The sequence below is a fragment of the Pelobates fuscus genome, chromosome 5, assembly GCF_036172605.1.
Source record: "Pelobates fuscus isolate aPelFus1 chromosome 5, aPelFus1.pri, whole genome shotgun sequence".
NCBI classification, from domain to species: Eukaryota; Metazoa; Chordata; class Amphibia; order Anura; family Pelobatidae; genus Pelobates; species Pelobates fuscus.
In genome coordinates, this window is record NC_086321.1 from 205,161,035 (window position 1) to 205,187,447 (window position 26,413).

At 38.7% G+C, this 26,413-nt stretch overlaps 1 protein-coding gene across 1 annotated transcript in view; it reads right to left on the bottom strand.

The window, feature by feature from the left end:
- Positions 1-26,413, bottom strand: part of AOPEP (aminopeptidase O (putative)) — a 579,895-nt gene that overhangs the window by 13,624 nt on the left and 539,858 nt on the right. The window lies entirely within an intron of this gene.

Here is a 26,413-nt window from a genome sequence, read left to right on the forward strand (position 1 = left end):
GTATGGCAGGCTGTGGGGGGAAAATTCCTCCCCTGTGAGCGCCCGGCTCAGAAGAAGAGTGAGCGGGCCTCTAAACAGTGGCATGCATCGGTGTGGTAGTTGGAGGGTGACATAAGTCAGGGGCATCTCTGGGTGTGTGGGACCCCGTGTGGCATTACCCCTCATGCAGGAATACAGGAAGGCTGTTGGTCGGCCTGTGCTCGAGGTAGCTTGCTGTGCTCGCATGGTCACCGCCATCTTGTGTGCTGGTCGCGGGTTACCCGTTATCCGTGTCTCCGAGGGTAGAGGAGTCTGGCTCGGTTTGGTTTGGACCGGGATCACCCCCCCGGTCCGGTGGGGGGGAAGCAGGACCGGATCCGCCGGCTCTTCACGCGGGTCGGGCTCCGTCGGGCGGGATAGTGCTGCGGCGGCCGTCCGCTTCACTCACCGCCAGCATGGGTCTCGCCTGGTGCAGCGGGCCCCATCCTCCGAGGGACTAGAACTGCGGGAGCAAGCCTCACCTCAGCTCGGCAGCCCGGTTACATCGAGGGTCGCAGGTAAGTAGTTGCCGGGATTTCCCCTTAAAAGTGCGTTTTATTGGCTTTTTGTGGGCTATTTGCGGCCCTATGTGCAGGAGCTGAGCTGTCCTGCGACCGCTCAGCTCGGCGGCCCGGCCCCGCCCCCCAAGTTCAAGTTCTTTTGTTACCTTTACACTCGCACACCATCTATTGGCAAACTCTCTTCTGGAGATTGTTAGGTTCAATAAATGGCGTTCCTTGTTTGTAAATAAAATGCCTTGCAGAAAATTATTTTTTGATGGTAAAGATCTAATAGCACAATGCACCTTTAAGTCTACTCTTCCGTTACGGAAATAGGGGCTGCTCACTAGCGGCCATTGGCAACCTAGTTTTTCCTTAATTTTATATCAAAAGGCTTATAAGGCAGTGTCTAGAGATCTTACAAATGAAGATGTTTAGACTCTGTGAAGCATTCTACATCATTACCAACGTCTAGATGACTGGGCATTTCATAAATCCTGTGTGTAATGGAAGACGGAAAGATATTGAATCACTGGTTGCCATTTTGCAATGTTTAAAGTAAATACTGAAAGCCATTAATCAAGTCTAAAGCAGCGTGCAGACAGTTCTAGAGGGTAAACAAGATTTATTAAAAATCTAAAGTAAACATCAATTTCAGTAACATCCTATAATATTTTCCAGAATGCATGTAGATTGTCAGACTTTGCACCACTCGTTTATCACGCCCATCCTTTCAGCTTTACATGTACCTGTATACTTAAGTTATAAAGAAAGCTATCAGCAACTTCATATTAAAAGAAAGACGTTATGTGGCTCAAATAGCTCCACTGGCATCTTAATTAAAACTATTAACAATGAACTGATGAACAGTTTGAGCTAGATTTTGCAACTGGAAACTACCCAAAAGACGGATCTATTTTAACTAGAGTAATGCTTAGGCTGAAAACAATACTTATTTTATACATGTGCCTTTAAGATGTGTATGTGTGTTTACCAGTTCAATGAATGAACAGTTTTTTCGTCATCCATGTATTCCCCAATAAAAATCTACCAGTAATGTACAGAAGAAGAGATCAGCATTTTTTCTTGTAACACGGAGATGTGATGGTACATTCTGTTATTGCGCTGCTAAGCTCAAACATTCAACAGCAAAAAATAATATTTTTCCTTTGCGATCCCAGCTGGTGAACAGTTATAAGCCAAGTTACCTTGTACTGCAGCTGCAGAAACAGTTTTGTTAACCCTGTATAACCTGTTACACATTAATTTCCATAAAATATACATATATATATATATATATATATATATATATATATACACACACACACACACAAACACAAAATCCATTTTAAGAGTTCTGGATATAACATATAACTGAAATTATTTAACTGCATTAGATATGTTAGACACAAATGAGCATGTCTCTTCTGTGCCTTCTTAAATTATGCTCTATTGATGTACATGCTCTTCAGCTGCCTATTGTGTTACACTCTTTCTATTAAAATGGTATATTTTTGTAGTCCATACAAGAATCATAGCTATTACTCCTAATATCACCCTTGCTTTCTGAAAACATCCTCAACGTCCGCTGGTCCTAAAGCAATAACCTATATGCCGGTCAGATGGTACACACTAGGCACACACCATAACATGAAAAAACTAAACAAAATATAAACTCTGAAATATGACACTTGTCATTCAGAAACAATCTAGCAGCAACATGTAGGTCAAAGTAGTAGCCTTGAAATTAATTCCCATGAGACTATATTGCCATGATCTATCTAGCTATGCCTTAAACTATAAATTCACATTCACATTCTAAAGTCCAGTTAAAAGCTAGCTTTTACTTAGCATGTATTTTCATTTTTATTATTAATTGTATGAGCTTCAAGGTTGTTTTGCCTTGTCCCTTAGTTTCCTGTGTGTGCAATGCATTCGTTTTGGAAAGATGGCAACACTGAACAAGTGCAGTGAAAGCAACTTTGTTTATAGCGAGCTCTTCTAAATGTCTTACATTAGTAAATTCTTCTATAGTGTCTATAAGTGTATACGTGTGATGTGAATAAAACAGCTCTGTACCCAAACAAAGGTGATACTTTCTCTTTATGAGAGGCAGAAGTTAAAGTTTAAATATAAATCGGACAAATCCAGTTAAGGGCTAGCTATGAATCATGAGACATGCCCTTTATTCACCAATAAAGACAATATGAGTCATAACAGTTATAAAAAACAAACAAAAAAACAGTACAAATGGTAATTACTGCTACCATACATTAATATACTATAATGTGGAACTTTTCAGTATTATTTTCAGTATATAATTATTATTTTAAAATTTTTGTGCTTTTACAGACATAATTTTGTGGGCAATTCACTATGTTGTGCAAATAGATAACTGATTATGGATATTTGCAGCCACCAACAAATGACTTATTCCCAGGGGGTAGACACTGATGTTCCTCCCACTCCGGGCTCCGATAAAGGTGACTTTTTCTTTACTCATAGCTCCTCACATGGGAGACACCTTGGAGATGACGGAGGGGTGACCATGTTTATAGGTATAATTATAGAGATGAATCGAACTCTGACTATCTCACTCTGCGTCTAGAGTGTGGGTGGAATTACCTCAGTTTATCTCAAATTTGATGCAATGTTTCAAAGTTTCCTCTTTTATCTGTCTGTTAACAATATGTCTAACTTGCGTCTTCTGCACAGGTCAAATAGAAATTATGTCTAATGAAAATCAATTTAACACAAATTCTTTATTTACCTTAAGAACTAACTGGAGTCTGTTCTCTCTACGGTATGAAGACCAAAGGGTTAATATAGTGAAAATTGTGCCATTTTCAGTATAATGATAGATGATTTGTACAAAGCAGGATGAAACAATATTTTTTAAAATGTCAGAGAGGAAATGCCTTAAAGATTATGCTCCGCATTAGGCTTTTGTTATGGGAGGGCTATTGATTTATAGATTACAGAGAAAAGAATGAAAGGAACTAAACATTTCAAAATCAAAACAATGGTGGCAATTTCTCAAACAGAAATAGAACATCAATATAATATCCAGGACAAGAAAAAATAAATAAAAACAAAACCATGTGTTTTTTTTTTAAACCGAACAACCAACTAACGATGCACATTAGAAAGAGTTATTGTACGTTCGATTGAGATCCCAATCAATGTACCAAGAAACAAACAGTTGAATATTTAATTAGAAATGGTTTTGTCCTTGAGTTGCTCCATCTGGAGTAAAACAAAGCTCTTATTGTGCCATAATTTGCAGAACAAGAACTTGGTTCAAAAATAAATAAATACAAATATTTAACCCTTTCTAAGATCAATGTGTTGCAGGTTTCCTTTCACACTCTACGGACCAATAAGACTTTCTTTCATGGAATCGCATGCTAGTTTCTGCTTTGCGTTTGGAGTTGGGTGGAAGCCAAAGGGAGGGGTAAGGCCCTAGACCTTTTAAGGCCACTGACACACAAAAGAAAAGGAGGGAAAAAAATAAACCATAAGACTGCTGCTTTCTAATTTTTTTTAGAAGTTCCTCTGTGAAACTTTATATCTGTGGATTCTTTATAGATTTTTACAGACTTTTTATGGGGATGTTGAAAGGCATTCTTTGATGTAGTTATAAAAATGTCAACAACAGAAAAGTGGGGGAGCAGTCGCTACAGAAAACAATGGAAACAGCAGAAATGTTCTATTGTTTTCACTGGTGACTGCTCACATTTCTTTCTCTCTCTCTCTCTCTCTCTATTATATATATATATATATATATATATATATATATATTTTCATATAGTTTGTTAAAACAGTAAGACAAGCCAGGAGAAACATGACACATTAAGGAATACTCAATAAACAGGGATGCAAGAAACCTAGATAACCTAGATAAGTCTGAAGTTTATTCACTACACAACAAATGGCAAGTACAGCAACTGTTTGGTTGTCACAAGCGGCTGTTTTAACCCATTCGCTTATTTGCAATTGGCAAATTATGTTGTTTCGACTGAATTTGCACTTAAGTTCAGCACCTGTTCACTTGTACATTGAAATCAGCCAAATCTCCCTCCACATAACATGGGTGATTTGACTATTCACGAGCAGCATTTGGTTGTTCTAAAACCCCCTGCAGCCCTCTGAAAAAAACTGCCATTAGTTACATTTTTGTACAAGGGAAAACAAAACAAAATAACATTTGTAAGGAAAGAAATGCGTAAAGGATGAGTGAATCACCAAGTAGAAGAATGTATGACGTATGTATATCTTCCCTCGCTGCCATGTGTCTCCAAACATACAAAATATTTGAATAAAGGTCTGGCTGGAATGTGCTTGCAACTTGTCTACGGGTATTCTATTATACTGGCAGAGAAACCTATGTTTAATTATCACACATCAGAATGCACAGACTTGTGTACTAGTTCATAATTAGGTACAGGGCCAAACTGGGGATACAAAGCAGCCCTGGGGAAAAAAAAAATCTATGCCAGACCCATAAGTCATTGCGCCATATATTGTCACATGTAATATGTAAGGCTATGTCTTGCCACCCCAGATGATTGAGTAATATATATATATATTTATATATATAGTTCTCAAATATATATTGCTTTTTCTAATATAAAATATTGGTCCTTTCAGAGTAAAACATTTAATTATACAGTAAGCATACTCACATGTAGTGGCTCTGGTGTCTATAGCCTGTCCCTGCAGTCTTTTCAATGTAAACACTGACTTTTCAGAAAAAATGCAGTGTTTACATTGCTTCCTAGTGACACCTCTAGTGACAGTCACTCAGACGGTCACTAGAGGTGCTTCCTGTGTCAGTGCTACACAGTGTGCAGCACCTACATTCAGGGCCTCCACGCTCTGGAGGCGCTGAATGTTTCCCATAGAGATACATTGATTCAATGCATCTCTATGAGGAGATACTGATTGGTGTAGCGTTTTGCAGACAATCCTATGGAAAAGCATTGGATTAGCTGAGATCATCAAGCTTGATGATCTCAGCCATAGAGGCAGGGCCAGTTGAGGGGAAACCAGCACGGTGTGGGAAAAAAAAGGTGAGTAAAAACACTATTTTTAAACACACACATATACCATGACAGACAGACACACACACCCCATGACACACACATATACCATGATAGACACACACACACCATGACACAGACCGACCATGACACAGACACACACACCATGACACAGACAGACAGACACACACACACACACACATACATAATGACACAGACACACACAGACACAAACACACCATTACAGACACACACCATGACACAGACACACACACACCATGACAAACACACACACACACACCATGATACAGACACACCATGACAGACAGACGGCCAGGGGGTCGTGCAGGGCAGACAGCTGGTTGTGCTGGCAGCCGCAGGGGGAGCTGTGCTGTCTCAGCTCTGCTCCCCAGGACGCAGCTTAATGAGACCGGGGCCAGAATATGACATCATAATTCTGGCCCTGGGCTTATTAAGTAGCGCGCGAGGGAGGGGGAGCAGAGCAGAGACAGCACAGCTCCCCGTGTGGCCGCCAGCACAGCTCCCCTGCGGCCAACAGCACACACAGCTGTCTGCCCAGCCCCAGGTGCCCACCGGCCCTGATTAGGTATGTAGCACAAGAAGGCTCTTTTCCCAATTGACACTTTCTCATAAATATTTCTGTTAAAGCCATAAAATGTAGCACACAATCTGCTAATAATAACTGGCCATAATGACAGGAGCAACTACTAGAATATATACAACTCCACATACCAGTACATACATGGTGAACAAGTGCTATCAATTTGAACCTACATACATCGGTTGTGAGTTTACATTAATAATTAATAAGGATGTAATTCATCAAACTTTTAATTCATCAATTTAATAATTTGATTTAGGGATAGAGGCATGGCTTACGTATGCAACAAACTGTTTATCACTGACATATTACAGATAACCTCCAATAGTTTGAGTTGCGCTGTTTTGTTTTGGCACAGTAGAGACTTTTTATTCAAACAGGTTCCTTGCTTTTCCCATATCTACATCACTGCCCGAGGACAGGGCAGTAGTAGCAATGCAATTTGCAGTGCCTGACAAAAAACAGAAAACACTAGGACGATGGGATGCTCTAAAAAAAGACAAATCAGATAAGAAATCTCACCAGTCTCACTTCACATCAGCATCTTTCCCCCTCACATTTGAGAAAAGGTTGAAATGCAATCCTCAATTTCAGGGTAACGCAAAATGTGCAAACTGAAGTCAAGAGCTTATGGTGTCAGAACACAGATTTCGCTGTTCAGTTGTACTATAAAACTGCAACCATTGACCACCAACCAAATTGCTGTTTGGCACCACCTCTCTAAACCTGCCATAGTCAATTAATGCTACCTGGGAGGTAGCAACTACCTGCTTATCTGTTAATGGGGCAATCCAGATCCTTAAAGCACTTTAGCTTGCTGAAGTGCTTTATGTGTGAAGAGTGTGTCCTCTTTTTTGTTTCACAAAATGTGCAGATTTTATAGAAATTCACAATTTTATAAATTAACCTTGTTACACCTCCTTGGCTTTCAATCAGACAACCATTCTTGTAACTTCCTGATTTGGTTAGGTCAGTTTAGCTAAACTCAAGAGACAGCAATTGCCCGGAGCACCTGCCTTTCAAAGACTTCTCATTGACCTGAACTGGGAAGTCTGTGATTGGACAGCCACAGAAAGTCTGGACAGGTTTAGAAGGGGAGGGTTTGCAAAGGATTCATATAAGAGCTCTGCAGCATTTACAAACTGCTTGAGATATACCCCACAATAAAACAACAACAATTAATTAAATGCATGCATGTTTTCATTGGAATATATATATTAAACAGTGTTTATTTTGTATTTTTGGGGGGGTCAGTGGAGTGTTTCTTTAACAGTATATGTTGCATATTAGTTTTACAAGACCAAAACCTAAGCCTACCCATCATTATGCTACACCTAATTTCTACCATTTACAGGCATACTTTGCATATAGTAGATTAGCAATAACATACATGTATTGCAATACCCCAAAAATAAAACATGTACAAATGATAAATAAGAAAAGTCTACCACTGTGCATGTTGCTAACCTTAAAATAGCATTATAACTCAAAAGAGCTGTATTAGTGAAGTGATATAAAACGAGGTGTTACAGTACTGAAAACCGAAAAGACAGCATGAGAATAGTATTAATCATTGTGTAAGATCCCTCGGCTATAATATGAAAGTTTTTGGCATGGTACCAATCGATCTTCACAATCTACTAAACTCTAAATCAGAGATGTCTTGGGGTCAGATAAAATAAACTGTTGAAAATAATGTAGTTTTACAGAAATATTAGAAGCTAACCCACAAAACTGGTTCCTACATCGCTTTCACTTTGGATATAATAAAATAAGTTTAGTTTCACAATCTATAGATCAGGCATGTCTGCTGTTATCAGTCATTGCACACTAGCAGTGAACGGATGCATGCTGCTCAAATTAAGGCTTTGGTTAGCTGAGGCTATTTCCGCTATTCCAGAGACTTGATGCCCTGTCATGAAATGATGGTTTCAAATTTACCAGCAACGAATTCAATTAAACCCACCCATCACAGGCTGCTATGATTCACAAGGTCGTTATGTCTGTTCCCCAACTGCCATTAGCAAGACAGACTTTACAGTGAGCTTGTCATCTATAAAATCGAACATACTTACGGTGTACAATACACAACCCAAGCTATGCAAAACTATATGACTTAGCTATTCCGTTATATTTCGAGGTCTTTACATTATGTCAGTGCCTATACATTTAAAGCATCATCTAGGAAATGGTGCATTTTAAACTTTCCACAAAATATATTGTGGTACAATAATAACACTGTGGTTAAAAAAAAAAAAACAACTAAAAATAAATTACGCAACAAGGATGACACTATAGTAAAGTCATGGTTGAGAGGGAGAGGTTTTGATATCTAAGTAGTGAGTAGGTTTCAAGATGGTGGGACACTAGACTCTACCAATGTGATTTGAGCCAGTGTACATAATCTATGACTCAATGAGACATCATGGCCTTTTCAACACCATGCGTCTATAGTTACAGATCTCTGGGAAACAATAACTACTTCAAAGAAGTTTGACACCACTCCCTAGCTGTTAACCAATCACAGTTGTAGAAGAAAATACAATTTGCAGGATTGCAATACACTCTTCTGATAAGTTTTTATCACTCCAATATATTTTTATACTACAACATGCAAACTGGACATTGCTGCCCCTACCTTTCCTAGGCTGCAGTGACTTGGGGTTATGGGGCACATGCCTTAAAGGTGGACTGTAATTTGTATGATTCTCAAGCAAGTGAAGCCCAAACAAAAAAGCTTGAGCCACCCCTTATTTAAAAACCACTCAATAGGACATCCGCCCCATAGCAATCGTACCAAGATGTATCTAAATATGCGCAAAATGTGACCAATGACAACACAGCAAATTACATGATCTATTTCTTTTTTTGTACCACATATTGAACTAAAAGGAATATTGTCACGTAGGACTTGCTGAAATGATGCTATGCTTCAAAATGTCATACCAGACCGAAGATGTCAGCAGGGACCTGCAGAATGAGGGAAAGGGTGGGAGGAAAATAACGATCTCTATTTCTGTAGCCAATCCGGTACATGTCGCAGGCAATAATATATATTGTGAAAAATTACATTTAAAAAAAATCAAACCTTTTGCATATGATGAAATGGAAAATGAAAACAAGCCCTTCTTCATACCTCTAGTGAATGCAAGAGAAAAATTCAATAAGTACCCGTCATCCTGTACTATGTCTGGCGGCCCCTTCCTTTACTTTTTCATAGCTTTGTGCATCGAAGAACTTTCCTTTCACACAATTCGGCTTTGCCAACAGCACAGCATATAAAAACCCATCAGGCTGCCAAAATATTTAATGCATTAAAATGCCAGACAGCGTGACAGGATACATACATATCACTGTTTCCAGTTTCTCGTGATTCTCCATCACTACAGTCACAATAATCACAAACATCTGCCTCCACCTCACCACTACCCAACCAAGCAGGAAACATTTCTGGCTGCACGCTTACTTTCTAATTGACGTACATGTTCCCTACCGCACACTGGAACCCAATCATGGAGTTTGGAGATAAGAAAGTATCCAGACAGAAGCAGGAGGTATTAAATCACCATGTGTTGAAGGAAGAACGTTCATGACTCATAAGAAAGTTGGATTGTGTTTTTTTACCGATGCTACCAAGGGTGAGAAACAAATTATATAATTTGCAATGTAAGTGCTACAACTGTTTAAAATATTAAAGAAAAAAAAAGCTAAAACCACAGCTGAGCCACCTGTTAACGTCAAGGGACCAGCTTGACAACACCAGCCGGAAAACTGATTTCATGTCGCAATTCCTTTGTATTCATTCCTGAAAAAAGAGATTGCTAAATGTTTTGGTTTAAAGTATTCTCTGAAATAGAGAATATGATCCTATATTAAAATGTGATGCATACATATCTGGAAATTGAGAGATACCGTAATTGTTTATCGCTCTACTACCTCTTTGAACAGCTTGCTAATGGAATCTTACTAAATTTCCAAGTCGCTAGAGACAATAAAAAATCTATATTCACTAGCATTCATTAACATAGAGAATCATTAAAATAGAGAAGATCAATATCAGATCTTCACAAGAAGCCCTAAAGTAAATTGTGCAACTACTGGTGCTTCTCAGGAAAAGGAGTTAATGACCATTAATCATTTCATCACAAGTCAAGAGGTTCTGAAGCAAATGGATTTTAAACAGTTCATACTTGTTTTACATAAAACAGCTGCTAGTTAACCAACTCCTATATTGCTCCATTAATTCTTCAGAACCTTAAAGAGACACTCCACTGCCCAAATACACAATCAAAATAACTAAATTATACATTTAAAAAAACAATATAACTTTTTTTTTTAAATGTAAAATTATAAATTTTAAAAAATATTTTATTGTGGGTTTATCTAAAACACCTTGTAAACGTTGCAGATCTGCTGCCTGTTCCCTTTGCAAGCCTTCCCCTTCTCTTGTGTTTAGCCCTTCTTTTTGTTCTAAGTTATAATCTCTTGTACCACCCAGATCCTTATTTCTGGGAATGTAGACAAATAGGACACAATTAACATAGTAAAACAATTACTGGTTAAAAAAAAAAAATCCCTAAAAGCTGGATAAAACATTAAATGTTAGATTACAAATGCTTTAATAGTATTACGTTTCATAAGCCATATCTTTGGCCCTTGGCTAAATAAACAGGCTTGATCCTTTGGTCTCTTAACTTTCCGTATATCAAACACATTCCCAGAATCTTAGCAATCTATGAGAAAATCAAACTTGGCATCGTAAGCACATAGCACAGTTAAGGGGATCTACCCACCACAAAACAAGCACAAGTTATACATCATCTGTTTTTAATCTACAAGGCTTCCAAAATTTCCCTATTTAATAGTATTTCCAGAAATGTGTTCCTCTAACACACTTGCTATTATGTTGTTGTGTGTAGAGAGGCTTTATAAATACAGAGCAAGTGAAGAAAATGGCACACATGTTTAAATGGATCTGCTGCTATCTAGGTGATCTCCAATTCTGATACCAAGGAACGTAGAACACTAGGTCCAAAACTTTTTTTTTTTACATTATTCTAATTATTTTTATTTTTTTTATCCACAACCCGGCAGTATTTAGAGTTTTTCTAGTCAAAGAATTATATGGCCCTTGTTTTCTGTATTCTTGAGAAATGGTTGTTGCAATCCCTAACCACGTAACTGGTTCCCTTATAAATAATAACCATTTGAACTTTATTAATACTTACAATTATTTTCTTGCACCATCATTTTTACTGGTTAGAGATGCACAGCAGAGATACGTATCAAACACATTTACTTTCGCATCACTTGCTGCATGTTGGTGGAACCACCTTCCTTTGATGTGCTGTATTCATGTGGCCTTACTTGACAACACTGAAGCAATATGGAGGTCACAATTCTTTACATTGTTTGCCATGCTATGCCTTCAAAGCCTTGCATATGATACAACTTGAAAAATAAACTGCTTTGAAGTGAAACAAAACAGAAAGTTCACAATGAACATATTATTTATCTAGGTGTGACCGTTCCTGCGACATTTAACTTTACAATTTGAAATCTAATTGGATCCTATATTTTGTGTATGAAGTTGAAATATTGTGCTATAAAACCAGAACAAATAATAGAAATTGGATAGCTTCATTAGAACACCAAATATGGAGGGAAAAAAACATATTACTAATATAATTTTAATCGAATATAGAGTCAAAATGTTATATATAACACATCCAAATCTTACTGTATACATACAAAAAAGGCCAATATTTTGGCCCCAAATCCCTCTGTCCTTTTCTGTGGTAATGTCCTTCATTTCTAGCAGCTCTATATCATTATGAATACCAGACCTTCACTGCCATAATGCTCACAGTCATGTGTCTTTAAAGCACAATAAATGCGTTCAGAAATTAATGTAAATAAGATAAATTGTTCTGACATCCTGTTCTTCAAGCATAGCAATTACAGCACAGATGCTGTGGTTGTTATGGTAACTCACCAGCTGGCACTTATAGCGACGGCTATGGAGTAAAGCAACATTCAGACTCCAGCATGTTGGCAGTGACTCCATCATGTTGGCATCACAGAGGAGGTTTGTCATGCTTGGTGAAGTTGGTCTTATAGAAATCTAATACCCACTGAGATGAGGACATGGCGGCACTAGACTGGAGGTGAGGTGAGTTAATATCTCAATGTTTTTCACTGAATAAATCATTTAGTACTATGATAAATTATATATTCATGGTCTATGGGGTGAAGAGATTTATGTAACACGGAACCTGTCATGACGAATACTGCTCTCAAATAACAAAGGGGTATCCAGTTTTTATTTTTTTAACATTTTATTAATATCCCCCTCATGTGATGTTTCTGTCAGGATGCATATAATACAAACTTGACATTGGGGATTAATTGATCATGTATGAATTCTGGACAGATGACTAGGGGTATTGGAAACTTACTAGCTATTTTTTTGTTTTGTAAAAATCAAAAATACAGCAGTTTTTTTGGCGTTAACTTGAAAACCTCCCTACTTTAGTAAATCCCCATGAAATCCGCTATAAAATTAGTTAAAAATAAGCAAATACTAACAGATCCACTTGTGGCACATAAAATGCTGTCAGGAAATAAAGAACTGAAATTATTTATATTTCCCTTAAAAGTGACTTTTATTCTGCCAGCATTGGAGTTTGTATTTCCTTTTCCACTGCCAAACTATTTTTGTATGAGATATGTTGAGTTAAAGGAACACGATAGCATGTATTTCTAATGCCATTGTTCCCCTGTCCCTGGTTATATTCAGCCCTCCTTCTTGCCCATTTGCCATAACATAATATTTTGTAAAAGTTTTTTACGTACCTTTTTCCTCTTCGCCTCCTGCGATGTTGTGGAGAAGGCATGACTTTCTCCGGAAATGACCCAATCTAATGCTCTACATAGAGCATCCAGTGCTTCTTATAGGAAAGTATTATCTTAAATGCTTTCCTCTGAGCTGCAGCGCCACATAACCAAATTTAGCTTGATCAATGCAGAGGAAGCGCCTCTAGGGGCTTTCAGTGTAACAGCTACTAGAGACATGTTTAACCCTTCGAAGTAAACGTTTATCTGGCAGCAAAAAAGATTTTTTTTTACAGTGTAGGGTTAAACTTAAAGGGAAACTCCAGTGCCAGGAAAACAATCCGTTTTCCTGGCACTGGAGGGTCCCTCTCCCTCACACCCCCCAATCCCCGGTTACTGAAGGGGTGAAAACCCCTTCAGTCACTTACCTGAGGCAGCGGCGATGTCCCTCGTCGCTGCCTCCTCCTCCGCGCCGCTCCTCCCAGTGATTTCGTCGGCCGGTGGGCGGGGTTAGCATTAGCGCTCCCCATAGGAAAGCATTGAAAACGGATTTCAATGCTTTCCTATGAGGAAATGAGCGACGCTGGAGGTCCTCACACAGTGTGAGTACGTCCAGCGAGGCTCTAGCAAGGAAAATCCTTGCTATAAATCAGGAAGTGACCTCTAGTGGCTGTCTAGTAGACAGCCATTAGAGGTGGAGTTAACCCTGCAAGGTAATTATTGCAGTTTATAAAAAACTGCAATAATTGCACTTGCAGGGTTAGGAGTAGTGGGAGTTGGCACCCAGACCACTCCAATGGGCAGAAGTGGTCTGGGTGCCTGGAGTGTCCCTTTAAAGGACCACTGGACCAAGACCATAAAGTGATCTGGGTGACTTTAGCGGTCCTTTGGGCAAGATGGCTTCTTTAAACACATCACAATACTTCAGCCAGCTAAATGGTGGAAGAGTGAGCCAACGTTGAAGATTTGGGGTAAGATCCAAAACCATTCAAATTAAATAACGGACAATGGGTCCTAATAGTTTTAATTTTGAGGTAGGTATACAAGTAAAATACCACTAATTACATTTGTTTTCATTGACATGAAAATTCAAGGCACAAATTCTGAAGAATATGCACTTACTGAAGTCCATTACATACATTAATTAAACGAAAGGAAAAAAAAAATACAGGACAGTGAAGCATAAAATTTAATAGTTCAACTGTTGTATCAATATAAGTATACGGCATTGCTCTAATGAACAATAAATCTGTATTGTAGGAAAACCGGCTTCAGACAATGTCCGTTTAGTATCCGACTAATGATGAGATAGATTATTGTCACGCAAACAAACAGCAGCTGAAAGAACAAGTCTACTGCAGCTGTCAGCAAAACAAATGATAAAATAAGGATCTACACTGCCAAGATTTAGGCAAACATATATCTGCAATACATATAATAATAATAATAATAATAATAATAATAATAATCATAATAATAATAATAACTACAAGCTATTGCAATCCTTATGACCTTTGCCAACATGTTATCAATTGAGTGTTCACAATATTATAACCATTATTATACGTTGGATAAAACAATTAAGCCTTTAGCGGTGAAAATGCATTATATAATTTATCCAGTGCTAGCAGGTGTTGACAATCTACAGGTCAGGAACACTAACTGCAGTAGTTCTACATTCACTATGAAGAGTACAATATTTATCCATTCAATGTATTGTGAGGTCCCTGCCCTGTGGAATAACAGTAATAAGCAATATTCAGATACCATGGTCCGGCTAAATCAGTGATGCCTAACCCCAAAGGCTGGTTCCAAAAGACTATCTATAGGAGCACTGCAAAGCCATTTGGCACGGAAGAACCCAATGGAATTACTCTTCTCAAAAAATCACTGAATGATTGAGACACTGAAGAACAACAACTGCTAATCTTCACAAGGACATTGTAATTTTTGAGTATCGATCAATCACGGACTACATTTGTCTAGTGCAAGATAGTGCAATGGTGTACATACACTCCCTACATCCTAACTTCGTTAGGTTTATTGTGTATTATACTATATTAAAATATATGCAAACAGATTTGAAAGCTATTAAAGCCTGGGAAAGTTATTTGCCACTATTTACTATTGGGCAAGACCACCATTATAGGTTATTAACTTGCTTAGTGCCATTACCGGCTCATTGCACAGTGGATTCATAACAAAAGTCTATCTTGTATTACTGATATAAAAAATTCTCATAACACATGAACCCAATATTCTATTCCATTGTTACTACGCTAGAGACAATATATGTACCAGTGTATCTACCACAAATAATTAATTACTTTTGTTTACCCCTTTATAAGATTTTAATTTCAATAATAATAATAATAAACAATTTTCAAACTACCTCTCAGTAAACTCGCATTTGCAACATATGAACAAAAGACTTCAAACATTTATTTTATACACTTTAAGTAGAAAAATCTAAACATTTAAAATGAGCAACCAATCAGGAGTGAGTTCAGAGGCATTCTGAGCTCTCAGCACTAGAGACAGGAAATGTAAGACAAATACAAAAATATATTACACACTTGAAAGATAATAATGTTTACTCAACAGATCCAGTTTTATGATTTAGCAATTAATTTAAAGCATGTTTCACATAATGGGTTCACTTTAAATGCAACATCAATAGTTTTTTATTTTATTTGCAGTATTAATGGTGTAGGTAATAAACATGGAAGATAGTCATCGGCAAATGGAGCAGGGGAGGGAGGAAATGAAGATAAAATGGAGATCTGGTGACTATCTCTTGGGATAAAGTTTGTGCGACTTTTTTTTTTTTTTTTTTTAATAAAGATAAAGTTTTATACAAAGAAGCATTTCATGAAAAGAATAACTTTCTTTTACATTCCATATCTGTATGGTTTATGAGTTCTAATAAATTACAGCAGTAAAATACAATGCCACCATTTGATAGCTTTCTTTTCCCAACTATACGCACAATGAAGCATTTGTGTTAAAAGCTCAGTTCTGCCCACATAATTGTCTAAACGTATAGTCTGGTACCAGTTATGCAATGCTACAAATATACATGTAGAGTGTAAAGCCAGTGATAAAGTGCACTCTGCTCCTCGTGCATGTGTGCGTAAATAGAAAATAGTATATTAAACAGATTTAACGCTTCAGTGCACATGGGATGTACATAAAAGGTGTCCTCAAGAAAACCAATGGAATCACTAGTACAACTGTTCCACTTTTATTTAAAGCATGGATTATAGAATGAACACCTGCTGGTAGGCTACATAAATAATGTCATTTCTTTCACATTCAATGTTACATTTGGTGGACTAATAGAGAACAAACCATACTGCATATGAATTAAAAAACATATAGAAAGCACAGAGATTTAACACAGTAAAGACAGCACACAATACCTTTTAAAAACAATTCTCTCTGGACAGACTGTGTCTTAAAATATATTGGGTGGAGATGGAGGTTTTATTAAAGCCTTTGGATTCCAAACAATGTTATCTAGGCTTCAAGTTTGAGATATATTGAGTCCTTTATATAACCTTGAGAGATAAGATGAAAGCCAAAGATATGTTCCTTCTGAAAGGTCAGCAGTGTTGCTATCCTTTAAGGAAAACACAGATTTTATTGCCATTTTTTTCAGCCAGCCATTTCTTATTTTTCAGATTTGGAAAGAAAGGGGGGGGGGGGGGGGGGTGAAACAAAAAAACTATTACTGGTGCAGCTTTACATATTCATTGAAAACATGGCCCAGTAAAGCCTGCTTCACTGCACTGAAATGCCAGATCCCGGGATTGTGCTTTGATCTTTGCTTTGTAGCGCTAGCTTTCCCGGTTATAGAACTGACATTTCATTGGTATCCAGCCACGATTAAAATACATTCTAATTACTATATATAGTTAAAGTATGTTTGCATAATAATTAAAAATAACAGTCTGGCATCTGTAAATGCGTATAAACAATGTCAAAAAGACCAGAATAAAAAAGGAGACAGATCTCTATAGCCCTATATGGATGTTTTTGCTCAACGAATGACTGCTTATTCTACCATATTTGTTCTCTGAACCAACTTTCAGCATTTTTTTTTAAAATCACATGCATATTAGTCATTTTAAGGCGCCCTATGCATTATAGGAATGCACAATGAACAAGTGCATTCCTGTGGCTTTACTACAGTAAATATCGGGCTGATGTAATGTATGGGCCATCGTAAGAGGCATGACATGTAAGACATCAGGATATCCATCGGCAAGGTGCACCTAAATATCTACAGGTCCCTCGCTAGACACAGCAGACAAGAGGGCTGCACCAATGCCAATATTAAATATTACAGCCTATTAGAAATATTCTCTGCAACTTTGTACAGGAGTTAAACAAAATATTGCACTTGCTCATGATTTAGTCAACTATTTAACTAAAATAATAAATTTCAAAAACAAAAACCACACACAAAAAACAAACAGTTCTGGGATAACTACATGATATGGTTTTTAAAACAGAACAGTCAACCATTATGACATCTGAATGCACAGGTCACATTTGGGTAGGTACTCCTTTATTCTATACTGTTTCAGTGTCCCCTGCATCCTACAGCCTGCTCATGCTACGCTTTTTTGGGAACAATTCACGGTTACCAAAAAAGATACACCAGTGAACAAAGTCAGGTAGGTGAGACATGAATTGGGACAGTCCCGCTGAAATCAGGACACTTGAAAGGCATAACTACATCCTACTGTAGTGGTTATGGTGCCATTAGTGCCCTGGAACCATCCCATTGTAAGAAGTCAAACATCTGCAAGGTTTGAAAACTTACCTGGTAAGTGTTAGGCACTGCCTTGTTATGGATTTTGGACTTTTCCTTTAAGTAGCAATGTAATTAAACCAAACTATAAGCACAGTTGGCAAAATACACTAGGCATCATTACATGGCATGAAAAGAAAAAAAAAAACAAAGACAAACTAATGTCCATCATTTTTAACCTTTTACACGATCTATTTACACAGTTGATCCAAAGGAGGCAAAAATAATAATAATAATAATAATAATAATAATAATAATCAAGTTTCTACGTTTTCTCTGCCACAATAATGGAAAACAAGCTTTCAGTACAATATTACTTTTTGCTAAATAAACACCTGTTGGTTTGTTTTTTTGGAAGGTATTCACTGAACCTGACAAAGCAAGCATTAAAGGCAGAGAATTCCTTGCGAGTTTTCTCTGCCTGGGGTGAATTCTCATTTCTAAAATAGATTTTAAATGTTATATACAAAATAGCTAAACTGGAAGAATTACTGACTTTTACAGTTCAGCTATTTTTGCCTTAAAATAAATATATAAACTAAATAAAAATAAATGGCCCTTTTGCTTAACTGCCATTTGTCATGCAATTTAACTTTAAACAAACAATATACAATTGTATTGTGGTCCTGGGAAGATTGTGCAAGCATCAGAAAGGATTAATGTAGAGTTTCTGAATGCTTTTCATTGAACATTACATAGTATTTAATGAGAGATGCCTTTCCTTTACATCAAATTATGTGTTTTTGGTGAATAGTCTTTCGCTCTATTGTTCTGTTTGCAAAGTAATTCAAGAAATTAGACAAGATGAATGAAAGTAAATAACTGATAATCGATTGTGTGACACTATACACAAAACTTCGCAAGTGAATGTATTTGGCAGTAGAAATAAACAATTTTTTAACAAAATAAATCAACCGGTCATGTAGTTTTTCTGAACTAACCTGTTTAGAAAGAAAATGTGCTACTCTTGTCTGGAATTGACAGTTTAATCATTCACCACTACTATGTTAAGCAGTGCAGGCAAGTAAAAAAAAAAAAAAAAAATACACCTATCTCTGTAGAAGGATAATGTCCAGTTTGACATTAATATAAAAATCAATGTGATCCAGGCACTCAAGGTACAAAAGGTAGCAGATTTATTTGGAGAATCCGAACATAAACAGCAACCTTTCGACCTTCGATGAGGTCTCTATCTAAAGACATCATTGGAGGTCGAAACATTGCTGTTTATGTTCTTATTCCCCAAATAAATCTGCTACCTTTTGTACCTTGAGATCATTGACCTATGATGCTCTGGGAGTACTCATGTGCTATTAGGCATCTACAGACAACATACAAGCACAAAGCCCAACCATTATTTCCCTGATTTATAAATAAAATCACATTTTATGTATTGTCAATAAAGAAGAGTTTATATATTTTTTTTTAAAAGTTCTCATGAATATTTACTGATGAATAAGACAACAAGGATAGGAAAAAATGCCTACCACACAACCAGACCTTACTCATAAGCTCATATGCATTATTTATGTTAAATACCACTGGATGAGATTAATCTTTTATTTTTTTGCGGTTTACCAATTTATTATTTACACGAAAGATGCCAGTGATATTTCTGCCACTTTTTTTTTTTCTATTTTTCAGCTCATGTATATGTAGCAGATTCATACCAGTATTTATTCAGATTATACACTGGAGTTATTTTTGTGTCACTTATTTATCCTACAGCATTACTCAAAGTATGTCTGGCTAAATGTTCGTACTTATTTGTTTTTCAGGGCAGCATTACTAACATCCCAAATATTTAAAATTCCTTAACCGTGTTTGCCCTTACGCCTTCCACTTGAAGACAGCTCTGACTATATACAACCTTTCTTACACACCACTTCTATTATTTCCTCACCCAGCCCTTCACCCTTAAGATTATGCCTGCTCACATTATTACATTCCAGCTTATTTTTTTTTATAACCTTAAAGGAACACTATAGTCACCTAATTTACTTTAGCTAAATAAAGCAGTTTTAGTGTATAGATCATTCCCCTGCAATTTCACTGCTCAATTCACTGTCATTTAGGAGTTAAATCACTTTGTTTCTGTATATGCAGCCCTAGCCACACCTCCCCTGGCTATGATTGACAGAGCCTGCATGAAAAAAAAATGGTTTCACTTTCAAACAGATGTAATTTACCTTAAATAATTGTATCTCAATCTCTAAATTGAACTTTAATCACATACAGGAGGCTCTTGCAGGGTCTAGCAAGCTATTAACATAGCAGGGGATAAGAAAATCTTAATTAAACAGAACTTGCAATAAAGAAAGCCTAAATAGGGCTCTCTTTACAGGAAGTGTTTATGGAAGGCTGTACAAGTCACATGCAGGGAGGTGTGACTAGGGTTCATAAACAAAGGGATTTAACTCCTAAATGGCAGAGGATTGAGCAGTGAGGCTGCAGGGGCATGTTCTATACACCAAAACTGCTTCATTAAGCTAAAGTTGTTCAGGTGACTATAGTGTCCCTTTAACGACTCACTGGTGCGATTGGCCTACCCCTGGTACTCAAACTGCATGCTCTTTCCTGCATTTAAAAAGAGTCTAATGATGGATAAGCAGGGACCCCTGCGTCTTTGGTACTTCAGAGTACATAATCGCACATGCAGTTACCAATATTTCAGCAAATGATACCCTCCATTTTCAAAATGAACAGCAATCAGTTGATTATAGAGATTTATGTTAATTTGTTTTCATTAACATATACATTACTTCACAATATTCCAAACATTAGTAACTAAGCTGCAGACAAACTTGTTTGTTTAGACAAGTTTTATTAGTGATATAATGCCTATCGTGTCCATTTTACCATAGAGACCCTAATGAGAGAACTGAATGCTGAACGCTCACTGGCGTGCACGCCTAGCACCCAACAGAAATTAATTGGAGCTACTGGCATACGCAAACTACAGCCAGAAATTAACTTATAGTGTGAATGTACAGGTTTGTGACTAAACTGTGAAAGCTGGTTATAGTGCCCCGAGTCCCGTGGACCGCTCCCTCTTTCAGTGTTAAACCATTTGTCAGCATTTTAACACTGAATGAGTGTGGCTTCCTGGCTTCCCGTAGCCTCACGCTCACAGGAGCTGTGGTTAAGGCAGAGATTGCACATTTCCTTGTAGCCATTCTGATTCATATCTGAATGGGCACCTTGCAAGGTTAAAAGCAGTCAGCTGACACTCTCAGCCAATCACAGCCTCCCGTTACTGCTCAGGCTAATGCTTCCTCGTGAATCTGAGCAGCAGATGGAGGATGAGCTGCTGGAAACAGTGAATGGAAGGACGGTGCCAGGGGACTCTAGACACTGTAGCCACTTCAATGAGATGAAACAGTTACAGTGCTTAAAGTGTCCTTTCAAGCATACCTGTGTATATAATAAACATTGAGACATATGAAAGCATTGAATCAACACGCTGGATGTCCGCATGCAAAGCGTGAGAACGTCCAGCGTCATTTCACGGAGCTAAACTCTGTTTCTCTGAAACAGCGACACTGCACCCAGACCACTTCTTTGTTTAGGAGATAAAATGTCTCTTTCCTTGGAATTCTAGAATTTAAGAATTTCAGTATGACAGCCGGTAGGGGCAGAATTACAATTTTGTTCAACAACAGGGTTAAAATGGGGAGGGGGTCATGGTACACAGACCACGTCATTGAGAAGAAGTGGTCTTCCTAGTGTTCCTTGAAGTCTTAGAGTCTGTGACTAGCAGTTCAAGCACTCTTCTTCACATCACATGGAGACATGGAGACAAGACATTTTTAATAAACTTTGTCACTTGAACACAGTTTTTTAAATTCTTCTATCACCACATGCTCTGGTGCACCTTTTCCTTCCTTCACATGCTTGTTTTTTTATTGACTGAGTCGGCAGGTACCTCTTGTGCAGTTTAGAAATAAAGTGTAGCTTTCTTCATGCAAAGTTATTATTTTGTTACATTAAATTCTGCATGAAATTATTGTTTGAGTGATATGTAATTTTTATGTCAATCTATTTGTTTTTAATTTCTTCTTTTTAATCCATAAAATTATTGATGTTATGAACCTTCAAATGTTAAAAATAGAACATTTAAAAAAAGGTTTTCACAAGTTTGGCCAATAGTTTATATAATATAAAGAGTCACAAGTACCCTACATTGAGGAGGCAGAGTTGAAGGTTTTGTTTACCAATTCCACAACCATGCTTAAAAACCCATATGGACAAAGTGATTAACTTTTACGCCATTTCAATTGAAGAAAAAAAAAAATCTAGTGCTACAACAGCATGGCAAGGGTACTAGTGAGATATGTGATGTCAAAAGCTAATTTCCAGTGCATGCACAGAAACAGGATTTAAGTACATTCTAAGGTAACATGAAACCACAAAAATACATTTGCAAAGTAGTTTTTAAAGTTACAAATTCTTTTCATATTAGCAAGCCTGTTCTCTAAAAATGAAAGCCAACAGGGAATCTGGTCGTTGACAGTTTTCAATGTTGCCAGTCATTTTCTCTAACTGATGCTGGAAAGAGAAAGTGTGGTCTCACTCAGATTTAATTTAGGACATCTTAGCACAGACTCCTACATCAATTCTGAGTGAAATCAAAGTTGCCTCAGTATAGGAGAGATGAGAAGAGACCACCAGCTGTGCAAGAACTACACTGAACCTGTGAGAGGTGTGGGATAATGTAACCAGTGTGTCCCTAAACTGAGTGTCAGTGAAAGGCAGAACATAGTCTGAAACTTGTAAAGTGCAGTCTATTTGTAACATATTCGCAAAGTTTGCAAAAAAAAATGTTATAAAATAAAATACTCTCTAAAAAATGGACATTGTCATACATGCCATTGCCCTGTAATAATCACCATTTAATAATGAATTGTGTTATCCAAATGGCTAGTAAATGTATAGATTTTCCAATATTATACAAAAAATAGAATTCTTAAAATGGCTGAAAGAGGTTTCTAAAAGGAAGTCCTGCGCAACATTAGCATTTTTCTTAAACTAACTTTATTATGGATACAGATCACAGAGGATGCTAGGCAAGGCACAGAAGGGTACACAAACTCACAGTGTTATTCACTAAACTACGAAACTTGGTGGAACAAAATCCAAATGGAAATACTGAGGCACAGATAGCTCAACCATGATCACAAATTGGTCATTTGGCTTTCACTTGTGTCTACTTCTTTCACTGGCGTTGGATCAGGGTTGCTATAAAATATTTTAACAGTAGAACTGCAAATTCACTAGTAAACACGTATAGAATGTATTTTCTATTCTATGCAATCAAGCCCTGTCCAATTAATATGTAATAAGGAAGAAATGACACCAGGTGCGCAGTTGGACTTGAGGCTGGCAAACCCCATAAATAAATGTAGATTACAATGTGATCCAGGCACTCAAGGTATAAAAATATAGCAGATTTATTTGGAGAGCCAAAACATAAACTCCTTGTCTTTCCGCCTCCTAATACTGACCCCTCCTCTTTCGCTCTCCCTTCAAGTTAGTGGTATCCACATAAGTTCATCCTTGCAAGCGTGCGGTCTTGGCGTCATACTTGATTCTGGCCTCACCTCTGTGCCTCACATCCAGCATGTCGCCAAGTCCTGTAGATTCCACCTTAAAAACATAGCCCTCATCCGCCCCTTTCTCACGCAAGATGCTACTAAGGAGCTTGTCCATGCTCTAGTAATTTCCTGCATGGATTATGGTAACCCTCTCCTAATTGGTCTTCACAAAAGCCGTTTTGCCCCGCTACAGTCTGTAATGAATGCTGCTGCCAGACTGATTTTCCTCTCTAGGTGATCCTCTCACACCTCACCCCTCTGTCAGCCCTTACATTGGCTTCCTGTATCCTATAGGAGTCAATTCAAAGTGCTACCCCATACCTATAAAGCACTGAACAATTATAGCCCCTCTTATATCTCATTACAGATTGATAGCTATACTCCTTCTCTGTCTCTCAGCTCTGCCCGTAACCTTCTCCTGTCCACTGCTCACACCCGCACGGCCAGGGCCGGACTGGGAAAAAAATTAGGTCCGGGCATTTTTCAATCAGAGCGGCCCCCTAAGTAGGGGGCGGGGCAAGAGAGGGTGTGTTTTGTCATCACTAATGACAAGCACGCCCCCTCTCAAAGTGAGCATGTTGGTTCCATGCGCAGAGCCCCACTGAAGAGCTCTGGCATTAGAAAAAGGCCCTGAATTTGTTCTGCGCAGCGCAAGCAAATTTAATAACATGCTTGCGCTGTGTTTGCTTTTAAATTGTCTCTGGTGTCTCCACAAGTGGGATACCAGAGGACAAAAGGGCCAGGAAAGTGTATGGTGCATGTGTTTGGAGCCTGCTTGTGCGATTGCGTGTGTGTAGAGTGTGGTGTGGTATTGTGTAAATAGGTCAATTTCATTTGTGTTTGTGGTGTAATATGTGTGGCTAGGGGCTGTAGAGAGTGTGTGTATAGGGGGCATAGTGCTATAGGGGATGTAGCGAGTGTGTGCATACAGGCTATAGTGTGTGTGTATAGGTGACATAGTGTGTGTGTAGGGGTTGTAGAGAGGGTGTGTTTAGAGATGTATGTGTTCGCTAAAAAGGAATGTAGTGTGTGTGTAGGTGGTGCAGTGTGTGTGTGTGTAGGAGATCTAGTGTGTAAAGGAGATTGTGTGTGTGTATAGAGGATTAAGAGTGCATATAGGGTAAGGGATCTAGCGTGTATCTGGAGCGTAATGTGTGTAGTGGTGCAGTGTGAGAGGTGCTGTATTGCGTTTGTGTGTGTGTGTGTATATATATATATATATATATATATATATATTTGGACGTATTGTATGTGTGAGGGGCGCAGTGTGTGTGTATGTAAGAGGGGTGCTGTGTGTGAGGGTGTTTTTATCTGCCGTCACATTCTAGGTTTCTAATTTTCTTTGTCTGTTAACTCACTGAGGGTTATTATATATATATATATATATATATATATATATATATGTGTGTGTGAGCGAGGGTGCTGTCTGTCTGAGGGTGCTGTCTGTCTGAGGGTGCTGTGTGTGAGTGAGGGTGCTGTGTGTGTCTGAAGGTGATGTGTGCTGTGTGTCTGAGGGTGCTGTGTGTGTCTGGGGGTGCTGTGTGTGTGTGGGTGCTGTGTGTGTCTGGGGGTGCTGTGTGTGTCTGGGGGTGCTGTGTGTGTGTGTCTGGGGGTGCTCTGTGTGTGTGTCTGGGGGTGCTGTGTGTGTGTCTGGGGGTGCTGTGTGTGTGTCTGGGGGTGCTGTGTGTGTGTGTGTGGGTGCTGTGTGTGTGTGTGTGGGTGCTGTGTGTGTGTGTGTGGGTGCTGTGTGTGTCTGGGGGTGCTGTGTGTGTGTCTGGGGGTGTTGTGTGTGTGTCTGGGGGTGTTGTGTGTGTCTGGGGGTGCTGTGTGTGTCTGGGGGTGCTGTGTGTGTGTGTGTGTCTGGGGGTGCTGTGTGTGTGTGTCTGGGGCTGTTGAATGTGATTTTTTCATTTAAATTTAAATATTTATTTTATTACTACTAATAAAAAAAAGGTTATATCCGCCCCCCCCCTCCTCCCTTCTTACCTTTAGCCTGGGAGGGGGGGGAGCCAGGTATCCATTGAGGAGGGGGGCCGTGCTGCCATGGAGGGTGCTGCAATCCTTCCCTGGTGGTCCGGTGGTGAGAGTGAACTCTAGCCCCTGCAGGCTAGAGCTCACTCTCGCGAGATCTGAGCAGCTCAGACTTCGCGAGAGGACCCGGCGGAGCTGCTGGCTAGAGCTCCGACGGTCCTCTCCTCCCTCCCACACTCCTCAGCCGGCGGCCGCCTGTTACTGCCTCTGGGCCGCTGAGGGAGATCTTTGATCTCCCCACCGGCCCATGGAGGCACACAGCAGGGCTGGCGCTCGGGTAGCGCTGGCCCTGCTGTGGTTGGCAGGGGAGATCCTGTGATCTCCCCTGCCGGCCTCGGCCCCACGGCCATCGCGGCCCACCGATGGCCAGTCCGGGCCTGCGTACGGCCAACTCATGCTTGCAGGACTTCTCGCGGACGGCTCCCTATGGAAGAGCCTGCCTACCAATATCAGACTCTCCCCTAGTCTTCAATCGTTTAAGAAGTGCCTTAAATCCAATCTCTTTAGGAATGCTTATGGCCTCCCACAGCAATCTCTACCTTACATATCTGTCTCTTGCTCTCTCCTAAAGGGCAGCACTCTACTCTCTCTTCCAGCTCTGCTTCACTCCCACCTTATTTGATTGCTATTTCCTGTACTAATGTGTTTTATACCCCACCTCCTATAGACTGTAAGCTCGTTTGAGCAGGGTCCTCTTCAACCTATCGTTCCTGTAAGTTTTCTTGTAATTGTCCTATTTATAGTTAAATCCCCCCTCTCACAATAGGGTAAAGCGCTACAAAATATGTTGGTAGCTAAATGGCAATAATAATAAATAAACAGTGTCCATTTAAGAAACTTTAGGATGGTAAAGTGTATTTCATGCCTCGCAGCTGTACCATTTTACTTTTCTGACACCTATGTCTTGCACCTTTGACAAAAATCATGGTAATCAAAATAATCGGAAAAAAAAA